Source organism: Pteropus vampyrus, unplaced genomic scaffold (assembly GCF_000151845.1).
Source record: "Pteropus vampyrus isolate Shadow unplaced genomic scaffold, Pvam_2.0 Scaffold15, whole genome shotgun sequence".
Taxonomy (NCBI): Eukaryota; Metazoa; Chordata; class Mammalia; order Chiroptera; family Pteropodidae; genus Pteropus; species Pteropus vampyrus.
In genome coordinates, this window is record NW_011888796.1 from 13,446,331 (window position 1) to 13,465,597 (window position 19,267).

The 19,267-nt window shown below is 39.8% G+C and overlaps 1 long non-coding RNA gene across 1 annotated transcript in view; it reads right to left on the reverse strand.

Annotated features, from left to right (window-relative positions):
• Positions 1-1,970: 1,970 nt before the first annotated feature.
• LOC111734689 overlaps positions 1,971-19,267 on the reverse strand; it is a 194,731-nt gene continuing 177,434 nt past the window's right edge. Inside the window, exon 3 of the long non-coding RNA XR_002778559.1 lies at positions 1,971-2,107. This is a non-coding gene — a long non-coding RNA (uncharacterized LOC111734689). The remainder of the gene's footprint in view (positions 2,108-19,267) is intronic.

A 19,267-nucleotide genomic window follows, 5' to 3' on the forward strand; every position in this document is an offset into this window, starting at 1 on the left:
TATCCCACCCAGCAATTTTGCCCTTAGAAATCTACCCAAGAGAAATAAAAACATATATCCAACAAAGATGTATGTAAATATTCATAGCAGCATTATTTATAAGCAAAAGACTGGAAACAATTCAAATGTCTATCAATTGGTGCATGGACAGTGGAATACTATTAGCAATAAAAGGCACTAACTACCGATACAAACTACAACATGGATGAAACTCCAACACATTATGCTATGCGAAAGAAGCCAGATGCAAAAGAGATGTTGTATGATTTCATTCAAATGTGCAGAAAAGGCAAATCTATAGAAATAGAAAGCATAGTGATAGTCTCTTGGGACTGGGGGTAGGGATGGGGATTAGCTAAAAACAAGCATAAAAGATCTTCTTGGGATGTTGGAAATATTCTCAAACTGGATTATGGTAATGATTACACAACTCCATAAATTTATTTAAAAGTCATTAAATTGTACATTTAAAATGCACAGATTTTATGGCATGTCGATTACGCTTCAATAAAGTTCTTTATAAAGCACGCTTATTGTGATAGAATTCATGAGATGATCTCCATATCAAAAGAATCATTCAGAGGCTGTGAAGGATATGATCAGGCTGTATTCCTGAAAGTAAGCACACATCTGTCTTTCAGCTCAAATATTCATTATTCTGTGACTCTGACGGTAAATAACCCCAATGCTCCAACCTTCCAATGGGGTAAGGCATGGAATAGTCAGCGAAGAGGAGAGCAGGACTGGATGATGGCAGCCACAGAGAGCACAGAGAGAGGGTGAGCAGGCCAGAAAGCTACTTCTGTTCATCAACATCAGGAATACAGATGGCAGGACACCTGTATGACCTGATCTTTTGAGAACCAGGACCCAATATGTCTATGCTGCCATTTCCTGTCTTGACCCACAGTCTCTCTTTGCCCCGCCCTCTCCCACTCCTGCTTTTCCTTGACTTCCAACCTTCTCTGGGCTGTGCTTAGTCCCTCAATATCTGTGCACTAAGGTGTCCTATCTGATTAGATCTTCTTATGAAGTGTCATAACTCTTGTATGCAATGGTACAAACCAAGGAAAACCCTATCTTTCAATCATTAATTTTCATTTACTTATGAAGCTTCTTTCTAGGTCTCATTCACAAATATATACCTGAGAAGTTAAGATTATTAATTTGCAATTTACATTACTGAAGAAAATGAATGTTGGTAAGAATCTCAAAGAACAGTGAAGTTTGACTAGCTCAGGACTTGATAATTTAATAACTTTCCCTTTTATTTCATCCAGTCCCAGTATTTCAGTGTAAAATAATCAAGAGAGGAAGCACTGTTATGCAGATAAATGTCAGACACTCCTAATACTGATGATTGTAATTCTACAGGCATAAGAAAAATAATCAGAATTTGTGTGAATAAACTAAATATCAGATAATTTGGAATTCAGTGCTTATTTTAAATGAAAGCCTATTTAAAATCTACTTAAAACTGAAATGCTCTCACAAACCTGTCAGTTGAATAATTTGTATTTTGAGTTATATGAGGGTTTTTTTTTCTATAAAAAGCTTATAGTACTTTACAAATAATAGCAGGTAATTATTGAATGCTTGTGATGTTCCAGGCACCTTATTTAATCTTTACAATGACCCAATGAGAAAGAAACAATAATTACCCCCATTTTACAGATGAAAAAAGTAAGACATGAAGAGGTTCTCTGCTCAAAGTGACAGCTGATAAGTCACAACAACAAGGATTTAAGCCCAGGTCTTTCCATCTCCAAAGCCAGTATCCTAAATCACTATACTACGCACCTAAATAGACCTCATGATAATACCTTGTAAAAACTGTCACTCTCATTTTTACAAATGGGGAGGCCACAAGGGGACAAGGGCATATAACTCATTCAGGAATAGGTAACACATCAGTTCTCTGTAGATTTCTGTCCCTGAGCCAGATGGACCTCCTCTTCAGTGCTTTATAAAATAAATTGTTCACCAGGTTATTATAAGACTCTTGAACTCTCCTCTTTTGCAGGGTACTCACCTGAATTCTAGCTATAGGTTCTCCAGAGAGCCAGAACATTTCAGACTCTTCATTTGCTGGAAACCACTGGGGTAGCTGAAAATAAAAAGATCATATAAATATGTGTTTAGGTTAGAGCTAATAAGCAGTAATTTTGTTTGGTTTACATTTAATTCACAGATTTTGGCATTAGTTCCATTGACAAAGAGGAGGTTAAGGATATCACCGCATGGTGAATATAATGTATATATTTTAAGCAAGTAAAACTAATCATTTGGCTCAAAGTAAATCATGATATGTCATATTCCTTTAAAATTTTTCTTTGGTATGTTTCAGAATTGTTTGTCATCTTAATCTGACAACGGGCCAGAGTAAAGAGAAGACTGACAAATCCTAAGAATTGAATGAATGATTTGCAGAGGAATACGCTCTAAAACCTTTCGTTATGAAGATGTGACTGCTGCTATACTCACTGTGTAGAAAACCCCAGTGCTGACCTCATTAATGATTAGTAGGGAAAAAGTCATATAGATGAGTCTGTAACATACTGCAGCCTTTCCCATTTTCACTTTAGAGTTCTCTAATCACGAGTTCTAATAATATTACTCAGGAATTTTATTTTCTCTCAAGAGAAATCTCAAAAACCTTTAATCTATTTGACAATCTAATACAAAATAGAATAATCATTTTCCATTCATTGAGAGCCTACCACAGAGAAAGCACTATAGTTGGTATTTCACATTTATTATTTCTAGTTCTGATAACTTGGCAAGTTAGGTGTTCTTATTCTTATTTACAAGAAAACAAAATAAAACGAAAACAGAACTAAAGGAGATTAGAAAATTCTATCCAACTTGAAATTCATATGCTTTCCATCATGCTATCTTGCTCTTCATCAAACCTTGGAGTACTACCAAGAATTAGATGATTTTTTGGGCCGCTTGAACATTTATCAGTTGCCTATTGCAATGCCTAACATAAACCTAGGATATGACAAACCCCCACTCTCACCCCAAATAAGACACAGACCTTGTTCTTCAGGAGCACATATTTCAGGAGAGAGAAAAAGAACATAAAGTTCTAAAAAGACTAATTCAGACAGTAAGTGCTAGGGAAATACAGAGAAGGACACAGTTACGAGCTCATGAGAATGGGGGAAGCATCGTCAAATAAATGAGGCCTGGCTGGAATTGATAGAAGGCACAGCTTGGGGAAGCAGAGAAGAGAGAAATTGCATCCTACAAAGACCTGCTACTAAGAATGAGCATATCGCATCGAAGAACAGTGAGGACATCTACCTGGTGGTTGTGGTAGGGTTTGTACTGAAGAGCAAAAAGATTTGAATGCTATAGTAATTTATCCTATGGCTGCTCATCGTGACACTAAAGAAATTACGTTCTAGTCAGGGTCCAGGGGATCACTATCCAGATACTGCTTCCTGCTGTGGGTAGAAATATGTCTTTTTTTTTTTTTTTTTTTTTTTTGCCATCATTAAGAAAAAAAAAAAAAAGAAGAAGAAGAAAGAAAGAAAAGAAGGGGAATCCCAGAAGGGCTATGGGACTATTATAGGCCAAGAAATCAGAATTTCTGGGTTCTCTTTTCAGTTTCAGTCATTTATTCTCTGAAAATGCAACAGCAGAAATTATTGAAGCTCTTCTGAATTAGTTTCTGCTAAATGGGAAAAATATATAACCACCCCCACACCAAACACATATACAAATTCATCCCATTCTAAATATGCAAATTGTTAAAAGTAAGATAACAAGTCTTTGAAATACTGATTTTGGTAATGAAAGTGCCCCAAACTGCCCTGTTTCACTCCCTTTCCAGTGCTTACTGTGCTGGAGACAGGGTGGGCAGTAAATGATGTTGTATTAAAGTTATGACAATGTTGGCATTTAGTATAACAGGAGAGAGAGCGTTAACTGTCTTTATAGTATCTATAAGCACAGTATCTAGGTACCGTGTAATTTTTAAATTATCGTTACAATTTTCCTGCTACCTGGACAACTTAAAAACTTTCCAATGTGTTTAATTATACGGTTTTTAATTTGTGCGAGACTGGGGTGAGCAATTATTTCAATAAGGTTCAAGCACGCAAGTTAGCCTTCCAAATTTTCTCATGCTCCCTTAGCTCTAATTTGGATTTTAAAAATTAATTTTACTAACTTACGGAGCTAAAGGATTTCGCTGTCGCAGTGCTACAGTTTAGAAGCACAAGTGAAAAGCGCTCTCTGGGCTCCTAGAGCCGGACTGGAGCAGTGATGGGAGATGCTTGTAGCCCCTGGCTAAGCAGAGCCTAGCAGAGGCTCCTCAAATCAAGGGGATATATATTCCACATGAGATAATACACCTGTACACACTCACCCTACAAATTCATCTTGCTCTCAGGAAGGCAGCAATATTAAAAGCCAGAAGTGAAAGAGGCTGAGAGGGAAGGTTCAAAAAATGGAGAGCCCAATTTACCCTTTTGTATATCACTCAAGGTCTCCCAGACCCTGAAATTTCCCTTATCTGAATCTGTGAATAATATTGCCCATCTGGTGGTCCCAAAGAGAGAACAGTTTCTAAGTTGGCAAAGACCAGACTAATGTTTACAGGAAATTATTTGAATCTATTTCAAGAACCACTAAACCACAGTTCTTGCCTTATAAGTGCTCTACAATGCCTTCCTGCTTTCATTCATGTGTTCACTTATCCAGCATTTATTGAATGTCTACCGTAGCAATAGTAAACACAGTCCTTAATGCTCAGGTTGCTCATAGTACCATGAGGGAGATGGATAAGTGATAAAACTTGTTAGTACAGTGTAGAGTACTGGGGATGTGGTCAAGAACTTGGCGCTAATGGTGACAGATGGAGGGCAGCAATGGCCAGGAAGCCTTCCAGGAAACCGACAGCTGGGGTTACTTCGAAGGGTGACAAGGAATATTTAGGGTGGAGAAGATATAAAGAGGAATTTTAATCAGAGAAGCAGCATGTCCAGAAGCATGAGGAAATGTGTGTGACCTTTGCAAAAATATGAAAGGTAACAGAGCTGAAAGAGGGCTGAGTGAGTGACTTGCTGAACTATAGCTGTTTGAGTCACCAGCCATGGCTCTAGTTTTCACAGTCTAAAGAATTTAAGTGTTTGGAAACCAGGAGCCCATTAAAAGGACATTTTCTTGATTGGCAGTCAGGAAACATGATGGCAGATGGGTGCAAAGTGTGTAACTTCTTAAGGCAGATTTTGCAATGTATCCAGCTTGTGATAAAACAAAAGCATCTCATTTCATTTCTTGAAGTATGATCAGGAATTCCACCAAGACCATTTTTGTATTGTTCTGTTTTAACAATCACCTATTCTTTCCTCACATTCCATACACCTAAGGTGTTGCTTTCACATGTGTGTAGAGAGAGGTAAGCTGATTCTAAAATTTGATCTATTTTTTTGAGGAGCAGGTAGTATTTATTTTCATTGCACGGCCAAGAAAACTGAAGATCAAATGACAAAGCCACAAAATGAGTCAGTGCAGAGAAAGAATTAGGTCAAAGGACTCCCAAGGCTTGGTTTGGATGAATCTTCAGGGTACTGTGATTAGGAGCAAACACCCTGGAACCTGAGCAGAGTGTGTATGAGTTGGAGGTTGGGCAGCAGCAGAAGCTGGGTCAGAGTGAAGCTCTAGGGCAGGAAATAATTCTACCAGTGGAAACTATAAAAGGACTTGAAGCTCACAAACATTCAATAAACTGTTTTCTCCTATTTTTCTTCCTATAACCAAGGACTAGGAGTCAGGACTACTGCTGCCCATTTTCTTTCACCTATGACACGCCCCCTCTCCCCACCCAGTGCCAGCAGGAGGCTGACATTCTTCTCTAGCACAGCCCTGAGTGATCATTTTATCCAAATTCTATTGGTATAAATGTGGCGAGAGTAAGAAATAGCCTGATTTGAACCCTGTTGGGATGATGTTGATCCCTACTTCTCTCCCCACACTGTTCACCTAAGCAGGTGACTTTAGCACAAGGTGTGGAATCTGAGGTTTATACAATTTGGGTGGGGGTGAGGGGATGAGGATAGGGATGCTCTTTAGAAAAAAAAAAAAAAGAATAAAAAATTATGTGTGCAAAATTAAGTACAAAAATGAATAATTATTTAGGAAAGAAATCACAACAGGTAACTAAAGCCTTGGATATTTGGGACTTTTCCCAAAACACCTTTAGGGAAGTTAGCAGTGATTCTTACATAGAAATGCTTTCCAATAGCCATCTGGCTTTTGCTGAGCACCTACAACATTCTACAAGTCCCAGCCACTCCCAGCACTCACAGGGACCTGTGCAGTGCCAGATGTGAAGCTTATGCTTCACTAGCTTCATGGTTTACCCAGATGTGGTACCGCTGATGAAGGCTACAGGAGAATGACTTGGATATACTTCCTGGTTTGCCAGAAAGTCCTATGTATGCCTGTTATTCTTGTTTAAAATTTAATAATTCCTTTTTAATTCTGAAAAAACAGTTCTGTTTTGCATGCTAAGTTACATGGTCACCCTATTTATGTTCCTCATCTCTCTGACCACACAAGCCAGGCCCAGGTGGGAGGCTTTCAGGTCTAACTTTAGTATCTTAACTGCCTTTCTGCCTCAGCTGGACTTGGCAGAATTTGTTTCCTAATCTAAAAGTGGGAGATAATCACACTGACCTACCTAGAAGGATTTGCAAAGAAGGTTCCTCATGTGTGTCTTCCTATTTTCTGAAAAGTCGTCGTTTTGGCATGTAAGGCTACCTTCAATTAGAGACCCAACCCAGCAGTTTTAGTCCTCTCTGGTATGCTTTCATGAAGGCTCACACATCTTCTTGAACAACCTACAGAGTGGAGCAGCAGGGCATTCAGGCCTAGTTAAAATGATCACCTCAGTCCTTTGGGTGAAATGTTGCATCTGAATGTGCCATGGAACCACAGAAGCGTTATCAGGCAATAGCTTGGCCTTGGTGGGTCACACTGTGTCAGTTCATCTCTATTAGAGAAAGACAATCAGGAAAGCGAGGCAGAAAAGCTCCACCCCCATATGAAGCTGGTTTGCATGGCTGGACCAGCAAGGGCAAGACAGCTCCGTCGTGGGCAAGCTACTGGATCCAACACACCACTTCAGAGCCTTTGAGTCATACACCAAGCACGAATAACCAGCCTTATTTTCCCTGCCAAAGTCACATGCAATGGCAAGGCAACATCAAAAAGTTAAGGTTTAAAAGGCAGTTTCCTCTGAGTGCTGATTTGGGCACATAAACAGTGGCGTGGTTACATGCCACTCTGTGTTTAAAGTAATTATACTTCAGCCCTGGAATGTGGTGATGTGAAAGCCCCATTGCAGAAAACAAAGTTGATTCCATCAACAAACTGGCAAGTCAGCTTCTCCCAGAATTTACTATTTCCTACTTGGGCACTGTCTCTGAGAAAGTCAGGACTTGAGGACAAGTGTGGGTACACTGCCCAGCTCCCTAAGGCTGGTGCCAGCTTGCAACCAACAATATGTTATGTCTGGAAGACGGCTTGGGGACCTTGTGGTCACTCAAGTTCAGTGGGAGCCCTTGGACTGTGGGAGTGGAAGTGGCCTAGGTCTGTGCATTCCCCTGTCTTGCCCAACCCTGGTGCGACTGGATAGCCACTGCTCAGCAAGCCAGAGAAATCCAGTCAGAGAAAGGCTGGTGGAGTGGGCGAGGCTTCCTGGGAAGGGTGATATCCCTAGGAGGGAAGAGATGCTAACACTCAGCTGCAGCTTCCAGAAGTCCTGCTTTAGTGGGTACAGGCAGATACCTGAGTGGTATAATCCAACTTTCTCCTAAACAGAAGGACAAAGGGGCTGGTTGATCCATCTCCACTTTGGGATCATACCTTTCTCAGGAAAAAAGACCTAGTAATCGTCCTGGCACCCCATTTCCAATGTGTGCCAAATCACGCTCCACGCTTCTCGTGTGTCTGGGGAGAATTGTTTCCCTTTATCCTTACAGAACTTCCTTCATAACTTATTGCTGGCAACTCTATTCATGCTAATTAGCAGCCCTTGTGAGGTATATTTCATCTAGTTGTAAATTTTTGAGAAGCTGTTCCCAGCCCAACTTAAAAGTAGAATTCACAGAACAAGCTGAGTGGAAATCAGGTTTGGATGACCTCCATAGAGCAAGTCAAGCCAGAATTCTCAAGGGGTTTTAACACAGTGTTCCCAGCGAGTCAAGTCCAAGTCAAATGACAGACCTGGAAGAAGTCTTATGAAGACCATTTAGTTCAGTAACTTCATTTTGCAAATGAGGGACCTGGGTTTCATAACAGTGAATTAACTTGCCTGATCACACAGCTATTTACTGGTCACCTCTGAAAGGAAAAGGGTTTGGGAGACGCTCAACAGAAAATCCCTGTTTGTCTTCAGGACAACGTGAACGTTAATTATCATAAGCAAAGGCCTTGTCTATTCTTCCCAAGTTCATCTTTCTTTTTACCTTCAGATTTTTTCTTTTCATGGAGTAATGTTATATCTCTAAAGAAAACACATGGAATCCAGCTGTCAAGATAGTTCAGATATTCCAAAAAGTATACAAAGTAGCTGACGTAATTTTGGTAGGTGCAGTAAACCAGCTGTTGGAAAGTATGAAGCTCCCCAAACATCTGGTCTGAGCTGTGTCCCAGGTTCTAGTCATAAACTTTCCATTAGCTATAAACCTTTATGCTCTGAGTCTGGAATTTTCTCTGATCCCACATCTATCTCTGGCATTTTAAGAGTAGCAAGGGAAGTTTCTGTAGGGTTGGTGAGGGTAGGGAGGATTGTTTCATGGGGTATCTGGGAAGAAATCTTTCTTGTCATATTTATGATAACTCTTCCAAATGGTATTTTTTCTTTATGTACCAGGTTCGGATTCATTAGAAGTAAAAGTCAGAAGTATCTTTTCTTTCTCTTTTCATGTCTCCCTCCTCACTTCTTCTTTCCTTCCTTCCTTCCTTCGTTACCTTCCCCCTCTTCTTTGCACCTTCTCTCCTTGTTCTTGTCTTTTTTCTCCTCCTCGTTCTTTATACCTCAAAGCCCAACTGTGCTATTTAATAAACAGCCACCCACAGTAAAAGCTTGGGGAAGGGCTACTATAGCAGTTGGTCATTTCTTGAATCCTGGCCTCCTATGTATTTATTAAAAACAAATGTTCCTTATTGCTCAGCTTTCATATAGATATTATGAATATTCATGTTTTATTATAAATACAAGAAGACTTTATTTTACAGGATCAAGATCAGAAAGTTCTAATATGAAACTTCTGTCATAAGAAATTTCTGTCTTGTGCACAGTGCCGTAATCTCTATGGCTAAGTTTAAATGATGCCAAAATAACAGTTAAGGGGTTACTAAACCGCCAGATGATTGCTTATATTTTTTGCCTTACGACCAATTGTTTAAAATTCTATAAACATAGGGAGTCTAAGGATCATTTGGATTTCCTTAATAATATAAACATATATCTTCATCAAATGAAACGGTCAGTTCTTCATGACATATACATTTTTAATTGTATTATAGTAATTATTTACTGATTGCAATGGATTAACATGATTTGCATTTCAATTAAATGATTTGGAAAACAAATGATAAGTAATCACCTTCCCCACCAAACCTGTCCTTCCTACAGACTTCCTCATTGCCATCAGTGGAGACATCATCTCCCAGGCAAGTCAGACAAGAAACCTAGGAGTCATTCTCAACAACTCTCATTCCTCACCCTTCACATTCAACCCATCACCAAAGTTCTGTCAATTTCACTTTCACAATATATTTCGACTCTGCCTAATTTGCTTCCCATTCCCATTTGTTCCAGTCTTCCCAAGCCACCACCATCTCTTTGCTGGACCACTCGTCATTAGCCTTTCTTCTGGTCTCTCTTCTTCCACAATTGCCTCACTCCAATCTATTCTGTTTACACCAACCAGAGTGACCTTTTAAAGAAGTGAATATGAGCATGCTGTGCTATTGTTCCAAATTCCTTAACAGGGGTCTAGATCTCTTGCCACTTTTCCCTTAACTCCCTAAACTCCAACTGCCTTCTTCTTTTTGGTATATAAAATGATCTGGAAGATTCCTCCTTCTCTCCCCTACTTGTGTCCTCCCCACTAACTCGTTTCTTTTCCTCCTCAGGCAGGTCTTAACTAAATGTGAATTCTCAGAAAAGTTTTGTACTCAGACTAATGCAGTTTCCATTGTTATTCTCAAACATGACAACTGGTTCTTCTCTTTCAAAATCCTCACCACGACTGTGAAATTTTATATTTATTATAATATTGTTATTTTTGTATTATAGAATGTCGAACTTCTGCAAAATGTAAGTTCAATGAGGGCAGACACCATGTACATCCTGGCTCAGTGCAGACGTATAACACAGTCAATAAATACTTGTGAATAAATGGATCATCATTGTAATGCAGTTGAACATTGCATGTTTTATTTTAGTTTAAAGTGCATGAATGTTCCAGTTCTCTTAAATTTATGTACCTATTGACCAGATGATTTTATCCCCTTTTACAGATAGTAAAACAAGTTAAGGGAGAAAAATAAATTAGGAAACGTCGTTAAAGTTTCTCACATTCAAAGCTACCTAATATCTATAATAATAATAATAACAATGATTAACATTTATTGCTCTCTAATTATGTGCCAGAAGTGTTCCAGTTGTATTAACTCATTTAGTCCTTGTAACAATGATGTGAGGTACGTAATAATATTACCTTCCTTTTTTTGAGGGTATGGAAGTTAGGTAATTCACTCGAGATCTCAAACATATATACACATTATATTAAATGATTGTGACATAACAGATACATATTCATGTTGGTTTTTCTCACTGTAATACTGTTCTACCATACTGAGCTTTACCCAATCACGTTTCCCATATTGAGGAATACTACTGGTGGAAAAATGATTTTTGTTTCTTCTTGGTCATCGTTCTCTTTTTCTATATATGTCCCCTGCCACTGCTCTCCCTACTTTTCTTCTTCCTTTTCCTTCTCCTGCTCCCCACTTCCCCCCTCCCCTGCTGTTCAGTAGTAAAACCTCTGATAGTCACTTTTCTGCCAGGCTATCACATACAAGGTCAGTGTTCCTACATTCCAAAGGTAGGTAAGAATGTGTGTGGCCAGCAGAGAATTCTGCCAGAACGACTCATTGTGTATATGCAAAATGGTTCAATAATAGGTCAGTACCTTAGCATGAGCAAGCTGCACCTCCCCACAGAAAATAAAGGAGCTAGCACACAGCACTCCTCTGATTTGGAGAAAGCTTCCTATGACAAATGGAAAAGCCATACCTACCATAAACCATGTCCTGGCTTTTTATTTCATGGGCATGCAAGGTAATCTTTGGGATGGGCATGAAATGAGTTCTTGATATGTAATGTCATATATATTTATAGTAAGTATGTATAATCACCTCTAGGATATTCAGCTGTTAGTTATATAAGTGGTGGAGTGTCCGGTCCCCTTGCTTTTCCCAGTGGTTTGTTTACTTGTTTGTTTTTTGGTACCTATTCCTGTTGATAAGAACTTCTACTAGCAGAAATGTAGGATTATGGTTGGCCTGGGCTGCTTCCTGCCTCACCTTCCAAATCCAGCCCAGACTGCATGGAAATGACCTTGTGCCTCAGTTCCCACCTCCAGACAAGCCCCACAAATAACCTCCTTTGCCAATATGACACTACTGTTGAGGAAAGAGATCAGCCCTTTCAGATTGGGGCCCTCATAAATTTCTGATCTTAAGACTCAGCTGGCCTTTTAAGATTATTTCACAATCAGCTCCCTTTTCCATTTCCCTCAGCAGCTCTTCCAAACCTTCCTACTTTCCTCAACCCTCTTACTGTAGTCTAAGCCAGTAGTTCTCAACCTTGGCAACCCATTAAAATCACCCCAGGACCTTTTAATAATCCCAGTCTCTAGGCTACACCCCGGACCAATTATATTAGTCTCTGGCAGTGGATCCAAGCACTGGTATTTTTTAAAGCTCCCTTCCAGTGTACCGCCCAGGATTAGGACCACTGTTTTAAGCAGGTAACTTCACCCCAACTTCATCAGAAAATGTGAGGCGATAAAGCGCCAACACCTCAAATTCCTGTCCTCTCACAAGCTTTTCTACATTCACCCTCACCCTGTTGTCCTTCCCTCTGTGTAGCCTCAGAGGTCGAGGCATCCCTCTCTTTCAGGACACTTCAAACTGTGTCCTTTATACTATGGCTTCCAAGATCTTCCACGACTTGCCCATATCTTTACTTTCTTCTTCACTACTAGATGTTTTCCTTCATATTATCAGCAAAATTAAGACTTCTCCATCTTGAAAAGGTGTCCCTGGAGCTTGTCGTTTCCACATCTCCAGTCTCACATCCCTCCAGTCTCCATTTAGATTTTTGTATACTAGTAACATTCACCGTGGACACCAAGCTTTCTTAGCTACACAAACTCTTACTTATCTTTCATAATTGGGCTCAGTTGTTACATCCTCCATGAAAGGTTCCCAGATTCACTGGCTGGACCAAGACGCACGTATAGCATTTTGCACATTCAACTGACATCCTCTATTTGTTTTCTCTCCTCTTCTTTCAAAGTTAACTCCTTGAGGGTAGGAGCCATGTCGATTTTATCTTTGTTAACATCAGCATCTAGATTTTTGTAGGCATTCGCCTGTGCTTGATGAACTGAATTGCAAAACAATTTCCTCCTAGCTTTTTGGACAGAATGATGTGGCCTAACTGGCTATAGATGAATTTCACTTAACCAAGCACATCCGCCCCCATCCTCACCACCCGCTTTTAGTCCCATGAATAACTGTCATAGGAATTACCTAGGGGCAATTATTGGGACATTCTTTTGGATTTCATATAATACCAAAGAATAATGTCATATTAACTTGTTTAGGATGAATTTTTAAACAAATACAATACAAGAATACTCTCATCAGCATTTCCACATTTTCCAAGGCCACTGCCCCCAAGAATAATGATCATAAGTAATCAGAAGAAATATCAATCAACAATGTGGCTTTTACTTTACATACAGTTTTAGAAATTAACATTCATATCCCGACACAGTCTGCGTTACTTTGGAATCTAGCACCATTTCTTTGCAGAGGCAGAGCAGAGCTCACTCACGTAGCTCTGCAAAGCAGCCAGAACGGGCTGGGCCACTACTCTGAACTTTCAGTGGCAGCAGCTCTGTTGTCTTTTGTTTTCCTCTTAAACTCTCCTTCAAAAGTACAGGTTACTCCCCAGTCATACACCAAATGCTCGGCAGCTCCCTCAACAGAGTAGCCAAATCCCTACCCTGCCTGACTAATTAGCTGATAAATCTAAGTAACTCCTCAGCCGTATGGCCCTTCTTTCTGCCAAGTTTTATAAAATTCATAGACTGCGTGTACTCAAAAGCACAAGAAAACACCTGTGAGCAATTAACCAAATACCCTTGATTTAGAGGCCTTGGAAATATGGGGATGGCCCTCAGACGGTTGGCACAGTCTGTAATTATGTGAGACCACAACCAAATCATCCCAACGGCCAATTGCAGGAAGGGTCATTCTTTCAAATATGACACGATACTGCCTCTAAAAATAATTCAGCCTGCGATTCAGAAGGAAGTATCCTATATAAGGGTGCTGCTTTAAAGCAACAACACATAAGAGTTTGGGGAGGGACTAGTGAGTACCTCGGGCTATTTCTCTGAAATATGTACATAACCTCGACAAGGGGAAAGAAAACCACTGAAACCAGTTTTAAAAATTCACTAAATTAAAAACTGCGTTTAAAATTATCCATCTGGAGAATGTTGCATATAACTCTTTGTTTCTGTCTGGCCTGGAAACGACATCCACAGAGTTAATAAACCAAGTCTGAAAGCAACAGTGTGTCCCATGAGAATGCAAAAATCCATCTCAGAGAAGACAGTTGCTACAGAATTACAAAACAAAAGGTTTGTCTAATTCTTTCTCTTATTTGCAAAAATAAATTCCTATCACTCTGCAGTATGTATTACTTTATATCTCTTCTGACTAGAGTATTAAAAATTAAACTTCAGAATGTTGAAGAAAGCCATCTATTTTCAGAGTCAGTCTCAAAAAACCCAAAAATTCTAAAAACAAGAGATTTTTTTAGTTTATATAGCTTCAGGAGCTACAAGATCCCCAGAAATTCTTGGAAATTTGTGTTTATGCATACTTTCCAGGGCAGGGAAGTGGGAGGTATATATGGCTACATGGCCTAATGCAGTAGCCATTACTGCACGTGGCTAGTGAGCACTTGACATATTGTAGCCTCAGTTAAGGTGGGCTATAAGTGTAAAATTCCCACTGGATTCTAAAGACTTACAGTGATAAAAGGAATTTTAAAATTGCATTAATAGTTATTATATTGACTAGTATTGAAATTATAATATTTTGTATGTATTAGATTAAATAAAGTATATTATTAAAATTAATCCCACTGGTTTCTTTTTTATGATTTTTTAAAAATATGGGTACTAGAAAAACTAAGACTATAATGTAGCTCACATATTTCGATTGGATAGAAGTGTGTCTGTAACTTTCATCAGTTTTTCAAAGGGCTCTTTCTCTTAGAGCAGAGAGGGGCCTGTTGAGATGTAAATACTCATCTCTCACCCTGCAGATTCCATCTCTGTGGGCCTTGGATAGAGCCTAGCACCAGAGGCTCTGAGGCAGGCAAGGCTGTCCTTGGCTGACATTTGGGGACCCGCTGCCATGGAAACCTCTAACATTGCTGGTGTTTTCGGAGATAAAAGTTGACCCACCTACCACTCCACCACTGGCGCACAGATTCTGTAATCTCTCTCTCTCTCGTCTTACAAGTCCACATACCCACAAATCTGAACCATCTTCCAGGATACTCCATCTAAACACTGAATGTATTAGCGCTTCTCACGCCAATCCTGCTCCTCCTGTATGTTCTATCTGGGTCATGGACAGCTTTGAATTCCTCCTCTCCTCAAGCCCTCCCCATGCCAGCACATGTAAACAGTCATTAAAGCCTATCAGTCTTTCTAATACGCCCTTTAGTGCTTTGTCACCGTTGCCTGGACTATTGTCACCTCCCTCTCTCCAGATCATCTTCCTCATCACTGCTAGAGTTAATTTTCAAATCCAAATCTGTTTATATTACTCTCTGGTTCAGATTATATCATAAAGTCCTTATTATAGATAAAAAAAAAAAAAGCCTTCCCTAAACTCTCAATCCACATTTCATCTCCACGGTATCCCCTGTATACACCCAGCCACACCAGACATGCAGTCTTCTCTCATGCCTCCACATCTCTGTACATATGCTTCCCTCTGCCTGAATTACCTTTTTCTCCCTTTCCCTCTCAAAACCCACATTATCACCATCTCTACTACATTCACTTTTGGACTCTCATAGTAATTTGTATATATTTCCTGTATAGCACATATCATACCGTATTGAATTATTTGGCTGTGAGCTGCTCTGAGTTATTCACTTTTTGTCCTTGCTGCCTGGTACAGTGCTAAGAACTGTAGGAATTCATTTGATATCCAGAGAAATTCTAAGCACTCTTGTTTCTATAGGTCTTCTAAAAGCACAGTTTTCTAACTTCTCAAGTTAGAGTTTGAAAGACCCTGAGAGATTTTCTAGACTATTTTCTCATTCTTTGATGAGCAAATCGAGACCTTCAGAGGTTCCATGAGGCATCACTTACTGACTATCTCACTGTGTCTTCATGATGACCTGTGCAATAGGCATTTCTATTAATACCCATTTTACAAAAGGAAAATAAGGCCTCCGTGAATTTAAGCAATGTGTCTAAGGTCACATAGCTAATTACCTAGCAGGATTAATAGCTGCATAATAGTTCATGCACTACTCATACTATACTGCTCAGAGTTGTTTGAGTCCTAATAGAGTGATATTTAAAGGCATAAAATCCAGCAACTTTGTAGAATAAGCATTAATAGCTCAAAAAGATCTCAGATAGCTCTAGTCCATTGTTTCTCAAAGTGTGGTCCTCAGACCAGCAGCACCTGCATTACCTGGAAGCCTGTTAGCAATGTAGACTCTTGGGCCCTACCCAGACCTATTGAATTTGAACCTGAATTTTAACTAGATCCCCAGGTGATTTGTGTGTACATATGTAAGAGGTAGTGACAAAAAACAGTGGTTCTCAATCTTGGCTGTACTTTAGGATCACTTAGGAAGATCTTCAAAATTCTGATGTCCAGGTCACACTCGAGACCCAAGCATCGGTCTTTTATAACACTGCCCTGGTGATTCCAATGTGCTCGAAAGCCACAGAAGAAACTGAGAGCCTGCCACAAACTGATTAGATGTTTATGCAGCCTTCTCTAGTGCTGGAGTTCTTTTTACAAGGTCATCCTGTAAATTTCTATGAGAAATTCTCGTAAAACAAGGCAAAGCAAAACAAAACAGAACAACAATGAAAACAAAACAAGACCTGGCAATGCTTTTAAGAAAATTTAAATTTAAAAATTTCTTTAAAGTTTTATTGTGTTTTCTTTCCTGCTTCTTTCTAGCCTCCTTTTCTCCCTCTCCCAAGAGATTCTTGGCCTTGATGTTCTCTGGAGAGCATGCTCAGAGACCACAAACAGCGGGTTTCTTATGTCACAGAGCCAAGAAGCAATGGAGAGACTACTTGAGTTCTTCTCAATAATTTTATTTGTCTTGGCACATTCTCCTACTTTCATGCCCCCAATCCAATTTCTCCAATGTGCCTATATGTAAGTAAACCAGTAAATTTTGAAACTCTGGCTCTATCTATGCAACGCCACAATCATAGGTTGAAAGAAAAGCCAAGCTTGTATATATGAACTGTTTTTCCTAATTTTCTTTTCCATGAATTGATCATTTAAGCAATAAACACCTGAGCTAACTTAGAAGCCTTCAGTCTCTTAGTCCTGCAGAGTGTATAACCATTTTTAACCCTGGAACCAGGAGGACTTTATATTTTTCCAAAACTAGGACTCGGCATTTGTTTTCCTTTTTTAGGTAAAATAGGATCATAGCTACTATGACTGTCTTGACTTTTGCAGATTTATAATGGAACACTGGGCACATGGCATTATACTTGATCAATTAAAAGTGATTTTTAAATTCTTTAATCTTTAATCCCAGCTTTAGAGACTTTAGCCATTCTGGTTCTAATTTCTTTCAATGTTTAACCCCAATTTAATATTTGTTTAAAATTTTTAAATGTTTTATTTTATTACTTTTTAAAATTATAAATAATATCATACTCATTTCAAGTGTACAATATAATGATTCAACATTTATATACCTTAAAAGGGATTACCACTGCAAGTCCAGTAACTTAAAATTTATTCTAAAAGTTTACATTTTAAACTTTTTACTCTAAGTAGTACAAAAAATTTAAGCAGCTGTCTAACTAGCAATTGCCAACGAGTACAAGTACTTATCTCTATTTCCTCTTGACAGTCACATTAAAGATTTTTTTTTTTAATACTATAAAAAGAAAATGGGATGTGGGCCATCAGTTTAAGAGAGATACTGAAATTTTCTAGAGAATAGAAAGTGGCTGGAGGATTGGTGGCCTGGAAAAAAGGAGGCTGTGACATTTATGTATTGACACCTTCTCCCCTAGGTCCCTAGGCTGGGGGCTGCCCAGGGATTGAGCCTGTGTGGAGGTCATGGAGGGTATGATTGCAGTGTGGGGCATGTCAGAGGTTGCACATGTCTGTCTACCTCGGTGGCCACTGAAATCCGAGGTGGGCTGTGAGGATGTGAAGCTGGCACCAGAGATGGCACTACTGCCACATACACTTGGAAGTGGAAGAGCCAGAACTCAACCCTCCATCTGAACATGACATTCCTGCTTAAAACCTCCAGAGGCTTCTCTGCTGCCTCACTCGAGGGACAGGAATGGGCTTCAGAGCCTTTAAGCCCTGAAACTTTATGTATATATGCATTTTGGGCGGTGAAAAGGTCCATAGTTTTCACCATATTTTCAGAAGGGTCCATGTTAGGTGTTTAAGAATCACAAACATAAAGCCCTAATCCTTAACATGACAGGTGAGGCCCTGAGCAGTCCAGACTAATCCACCTCCCTGGAGCCTCACCTCCCGCCAGTGCCCTCCCCATCCACCCTGCTCAGAGAGCACTAAGTTCCAGACACAGAACTTCTCACTGGTCTCAAACGGGCCATAAGCCCTTTACTTTAATGCCCCTTGGTGGTGTCATTGTTCACGTGCTGGTCTCTTCCACTCATCAGTGAAATCTTGAAAGAATAGACCATGTCCCTTACCACCCCAAACCATAACCTGCAACAGCAGACAACAATAATATTGGTGCAATGAGTGAGGGAATGAATGACTGCTTATCAGCTTGGCTAATCATCTCTGGATCTTATGGAAGACCTGACTCTGAGAGGCTGGAATATTCATACCCGGGTTACCTGCTCAGATTGTTAGAATCTGTTCTGGTTCAAATGTACATTCCTGGATGATTTCTGTATTCAAAGAATCACCATGAAAAAAGAAGACTCAGAACAAGACAGGAGGCTTGGAAGTTAAAAAATGTCATTGATGACAAAAAATTCAATAGGAAGTTTGGAAGAGAGAGTTGCAGAAATCTTCTAGAAAGTAGAGAAATCACTGCAAGACTGCGTGTACGTCCCTCCTTGACATGCCTTCTCGCCAGTGCATGTATTTGTCACCCTGATTGTAACAGCCAGGTTACCGAACTCTGACCCTCAATAGACTGGGCTTCCTTCAGAGCTGGGACTGTGTCTCCTTCTACCCTACCACCTATCACGGTGCTTGGCAAATAGTAGGCACTAACATGCATTTGTATTGAAAGAATGAATGATGAATATATGAATGAGTGAAGGTAAGTTTCAGTTGGGCTCAAGGTTGAGACGAAGCTCTGTAGGTTTGTAGAGAAGGGGAGTGAGGGCGAATCCCAGAGAACATGTCCTAGGAACAGTCCAGGCTGGAGGCAGCAGGCAGGTTCCCACTGTATAGCAAGCTTGCCTGGAAAGGGAAGGGTGACTCTCTGGGCAGGCACAAGAGGGTGGAGCCACCAAGAAGAATTCTATGAGAAGGAAGGGGAGGGGGAAGCTCACTGAGCACTTAATATTTCTTAAGGAATTACTACATGCAAGGCACTGTGTCAAGGATTTTTCATGTATTCACTCACTTGGGCTTACCAAAAATCCCATAAATAGCTATACTTTTTACTATATCTATTTTCTAAGTGAGTAAGATAAGGTGT